Here is a 6,000-nt window from a genome sequence, read left to right on the forward strand (position 1 = left end):
GTGTTAGCCAGAACTATTTTAAATGTACTTCTCCCCCACGCTCAAAAAGGTGCTAACTTGCTTTCCCTAGACCAGGCTCACAGTTACAAGAGTCCTGTATCAAAGGTAGGTACATAGCTGTAGATATCTGCATATGTAGCTAGCTAATATAAAAAGAGCCAGGGACTGGCATACAAAAATAGGTAGTGTTGGTCATAAGTTAGTAGGTTCAATATTGTTGATACGCAATGGGAATGGCTTCCTGAGTCCAGTTCTTAACACTTGCAGTGTTCTGCTGGTACTGAAAAACATCGTTCGCCTCACTGTAAATGGGACCCCTGAAACTCCGGACTCAGCTGCTTCACTGCTCAGTAGAAATGATAGGAAGTTGTTACCACCTACCAGCTGTTTTCTGGCTCTTCCTCCTCCTAGACAGGGCCGCCGAGAGCGGGTTCGCGCCCCGGTGAAAATTTTTTTTCAGACCCTCCAGCAAGGGCGGACCAGTTAAACAGGGCCTACGAGGGGGGGGGAGGGGGAAAGCCGGGTCCCGGGCCCCATTCCGGACCGCTGGGCCCTGGTAATTTGTACCAGCTTCCCCCCCCTCTCGTCGGCCCTGCTCTGAGCTAAAACGTTCAGTTCTTTGCTCTAGCATTTGCTATAAAAACTTGATTCCCTTTAAAATAATGTATTAAAAATTACCATTAACAAACCCTTTCTGCTATCCTCCTACTTCCAAAGTATTAGGCAACAATGGCATATATCACCCTCTGAAAAGTGGGTGCCATCTAGTGCCAGGTGTCCACATCACAAAATTCAGCCTCACAACTGACACTAATTCCCCCCCCCCACACACACACACACATGCCCCTTTCCCCCATTTTTGGCAGTTTCATCCGAGATAGGGTGACCAGATGTCCCGTTTTTAAAGGGACGGTCCTGTTTTGGGGACTTTTTCTTATATAGGCGCCTATTACCCCCCACCCCCTGTCCCGTTTTTTCACAGTTGCTATCTGGTAACCCTAATCAGAGAGGCCAAGAGCTGAATAGGCCCTGGAGACTGAACTCCCTTTTTTTTGTAGATTTGAAACCCAGAAGAGACCATCTTGATCACCTCCTGCATGACACAGGCCAAAGAACCTCACCCAGTAATTCCTGCATCAGACCCCTAACTTCTGGCTGAACTATGGCATAGTTTTTAGAAAGATATCCAGTCTTGACTTAAAAACGGCAAGTGATGGAGTATCCAACCATGCCCCTAGGCAAGTTGTTCCAGTGGTTAATTACCTTTGCAATTAAAAATTTGCATCTTATTTCTAGTCTGAGTTTGTCTAGCTTCAGCTTCCAACCACTGGATCTCATTACGACTTTTTCTTAGTGGTGCTCTTCCTCATTTAGAGTCAAAGCACGTTAGTCGGTTGGGCAGAACCTTATGCTACCATTTGGTGGACAACTAGAAATAGGTCTATGGGAAACATGAAATAGGTCTATGGGAAATATTAACATCTGTGCTGGAAATGTCACAGGGTCCTCTCTGTTGAGATCAAACGTATGAAGAGGCAGCTAATTCCTTAATAGACCAACAGCAGATCTTAGTGACGTGAGAAAACTTGGCTGGGTCTCAAAGGTCTCTGAGATCAGGACAAGTGCATGTTAATTTGGTATAAACTACAAATTCCACCACTTCCTTTGCAGATAGGCCAGAAAGAAGGACCTCTGTCCAACCACATCTGTTTCCGAAGATCAGAAAAACCTCCTCAAAGATTTTCTGACCATTAAAATTTGCAGTGTTTGCAATGATACTATTTAAAAGATGCACACATTCTAATCTGGAGGTTGGGCAAGCTGGAAACTCCTAGTGCATGGGGCTGGGGGTGGTGGGGAGGTGGGTGAGCAAACAGCTCTGGGGAGTAATATAGGCATCCCATCAAATGAGTGTTAGTGTTGGTGTGTGTATGTGACTTCAATCTGTATTCGGGATCTGGCTTCACTTTGTATTAGACATGGCCCAAACCCACACTCTGTCTCTGAAGACACCGGAACCCGGGGAAGGTTTACATCAGGGGCTGAACCAAAGGCAGGTCTGAATCTGAACTCTGTGCCTATGGCCCACACAAGACAGCTGTTGATAATCCCAAAATCAGATCCCACCCTGGAACAGACGCATTTCACACCCTTTGCCATTGTCCACAGTCGTTGGCACAGTCCTTTCAGTTGGAGCCATGGCTAAACCCAGCTTAATTGTGCTTCCCCAATATGGGTAAGAGCCAGGTACTATCATGAAGTTGGGGGCCAGATCTTCTGCTGGTGTCACTGCAGTGACTTCAGTGGACTGATCCAGTAGAGAATTTGGTCTCTGTGGGAGAATTATGGCATAGACTGAGGCAGTGCACGCTTGCCATACTGTGCTGTCAACACACCTTCGCCCTGACTTGTCAGGTGAGAGGGTAGCACAGTCTCAGGAGATTGTTGCAGGTATAAGAAAGGAAACAGGCCCTTGCAAACTGATACAGGGTCTCAGAATTCTCTCATTCTTGTAAATTCACTGCTGGGGCATGATGGGGCCCAAGAAAGGAAGCCACAGCCATGCTTTCTGCCTTGCTGGACATTCCCCGTCCCACCCCCCAGGAGTGCTGAGTATTAGCTGCTCCCTCTGTGCTTGCAGCCACGTGTTTTCTCTCTCCTGTGGAAGTTAGTTTGGGGTGGGGGGAGTGATGTACTCTTTGCCTGGACCGGTCACCCCAAATCTCTCTGTGCCTCAGTTTTCCCATCTGTAAAATGGGGATAATGATCCTGACCTCCTTTGCAAAGTGATTTGCGATCTATTGATGAAAAGTGCTGGATAACAACCGGGCATTATTATTATTTACACCTGTGCAAAGCTGCCGTTCTGATGTGCCAGCATTTTACATCCACTGGGCCCTTTTGTTGCACAGGTATAACTGGTTGTGCAAGGTTCAGGGTCATGGAGAACCAGGCCCATTGAGTTTAACAAAGAGCAGTCTCTTTTTTAAGATGTTTTCACCCTAGGGAATCCTATGGCAGGAACAGAATTCTCTCTTCAGTTCTATAGACTATTTTGAAAAACATAGATTCTCATCCTCTGTTAGACGCCATAGGAGTTTTCTACACTTGGAGCAATTATAACTTGACGCATATACTTGAATAGCTCTATACTCTTTTAACTATGCATGAATGAGCAAAAGGACATCACATCTACCAGGCCAAAGATCTGGAGAATAGGTCTGCTCTCTCTACCTGACATTGTCAGATTAACGGAAACAATCCATTTTCCATTGCTCCTGTATATTTGCATCCTTGGACCCAAGGAGATGTTCCTATTTGGCACACGCTGTGAGGATATAAAATCCTCTTTCTCACATGATTCTCTTTGGATCTGAAAGCGGTCACATTTAGGCTGCCTTTTCCCTGCAAGTTTTATCAATGTTGCATTTTTGGCATGATTGTAATGGTTCTTTTTTTAGCTTGGCTGCTGCATAAAATAGAAAGTTTTTCTTTTTTTGTGAAAGAAAGGTTAGACGGACATGAGGGAAAGCTATCTAGACATTAACCAGGGCTTGTCCATAAGAGAGGAGAGTAAGACAGTGAGCATGTTTTTCACCACTAGATTTACTTAATAACTAAAACCCGGGGCTCCAAAGGGGGCTCATTTTAAATTAGAAAAAAAAAATTGGGCTACTCGTGCGAATAACTTCTCAGCAACATGAGTAAAGAATTGACAAACTAGCCCTTGATTAGGTGACCAGCTGCCATTGAAACCCAATGGAGTTGGGGATCTATCTCCATTTGTGCTTTTGAAAATCCCCTCCATCCTTACTCTGAGTAATCCCTTACTCTCTGAGTAGTTGCCTGTTTTCAAGCTACTATTCAGTGATAGTAAGGCTGGTACAATGTGGCCCTCTACAGTCACCCAACAGTACTGCCTGTACCAATATAGAATTCTAGTTAGGTTCTTCCATGACCGCTGGTCAGGGAATTAACCCACTTCCTTCCCTGACGAACCAAGGGATGCACCCCACCCATGTACCTATTCGCTACACCAATACTGGCTTGGACTCTAAATACACTCTATGGGTGGCATACCCAAGATCACTTATTCACTGACGCTTTAAAAACTCCCACACCCCAATCTGGGTCTATGCTGGTTATGTACTGTGCACGTATCTTGTGAACCTTGTAACCGATATTTATAGTCTCTCATAACTCAAGCCTGACCCCAGATGTACAGTACCTTCCTTCTTAACTTGTGTAAATTTGATTTTAAACATCAGCTTTAATAAAAAAATTTAAATTTGAACTGCGCACAATTGTTAATGAATTTATCTTGACAGGCAGGGAAGTAGCATTATCCCCCCCATCCCTTTTACAGATGGGGAGCTGAGTCGTAAAAAGACTGAGGGCCAGACTGGGAATCCCTTAGCTACTCCACAAGCAATCCCAATAGGATTGTGTGTAAATAACTGCTTCAGCTGGGGTGATTTGTAGTGTGAATAATATACTCTGCAGATAGCTTAAACCCTGGGTAATGACAGTGTGCATAGTTTACACTGTAGTTATTTTATACACTGAGGAACTGTTCTGTGATTTCACACCGCAGATAGCTTCCATCAGGGATAGTCTACACCACAAACAATCGGTGTTGCTGATAGTCTACATAGCATGGGTAATTTGCACCATGAATAGTTTACACTTCAGATAGTTTAAACTTGAAAGAATTTAGATTGCAGATAGCGTACTCTGCAAGCAATTCACCCCATGAGTACAGGATTGGCCTAGTGTACAGGAAATGCTGTGCAGGGAATTTTTCAATACTGGAGTACTCCCATCCATCACAAGCAGAGCCGTTCACTGTTTATATACAGCCCTCTCAGAAACAGTGGCACTATTTTGTCCTCACCCAGCATATTTTCCTGACCCTGTATTAGAAGCAATGGAGCAAGCTCTTACGTACAGTAATATCATCTGCAGCCGCTGGTGCGGCTTGTGCAAATTTGCCTTATCACGCGTAAAAACATGATGTGATATTTAGACCCTCTTAACACAATGTTCCGATAACAGGAACTGGGAACAGGGGAATGTTCCTTTAATCTCTTCAGCTGGCTGAGTTGCTGTTGCTGCATCCAAAGAGCTATTTTCAAACCAGTGCATTTAACTATGGGTAAAACAGCTGGAGTGGGGAGGAGGGGAATGAGGAGGAGTGTTAGTCTCTTATTAAAGAAATTAGCACAGATATAAAAGTGTATGCCCTCTGCTTCTTGAGCACACGAGTGGCTAATTCTTCCTTTCCCCAGTCAATGTTTCCTTGCTTCCCTTCTGTTCTCACCCCTGTGATAATAATTGGCACAGGGTCTGATCCAATGTGAAAGACTTCCACTGACTTCAGTGGGCTTTGCCTGAGTCCCCTAGTCAATATCTATGCACAGCAAAGGTTTAATTCTATCCTTCTTTTCCGTGACACTCTTGTCCTGCAGCCATTATTCACGTGAGTAAAACCTCTAGACTTCCAAGGCCAGATTCCAACAGCCACATTTGCAGTCAGATTTTCCAAAGTGCTCAGCACCCAATATACATGCCCAGTGTGCTGAGGTCTGCTGAAAACCTGGCCCAATTTTTGGGTTCTGAGGCTTATTCACCTGAGTGATGACGGCAGGATTGGACCCTAAATTTGCTCGATCATTACGCTGCCTCATAGTTAACTTTGGCTGGAAGACGAGAATCTGTGTGGCGGTTTTTAATGGTGTTAGTTGGGGACTTCAGTCAAGTACCTAGTAGACAGTTTTCCAGAACACAAGATCTAACACCCCTGTTGGCAGGCGTAGCGGAGAAGCAAAGGGTTGAATGTCCTATGGAAACTGAAGTATTTTCACACCCTTTGAGGTGTTCTTTCCATAGCAGGAGTGATGGGGGTTTATTGCTGTGACAGGCAACACAGGAAAAGTTTGCTCTGCAGCTGCCCATGATCCTGGCCAGCGATTTGTGGTTTTCAGGGCCCTCACCCTATCA

This window comes from Malaclemys terrapin, chromosome 2, assembly GCF_027887155.1.
Source record: "Malaclemys terrapin pileata isolate rMalTer1 chromosome 2, rMalTer1.hap1, whole genome shotgun sequence".
In the NCBI taxonomy this organism is placed as follows: Eukaryota; Metazoa; Chordata; order Testudines; family Emydidae; genus Malaclemys; species Malaclemys terrapin.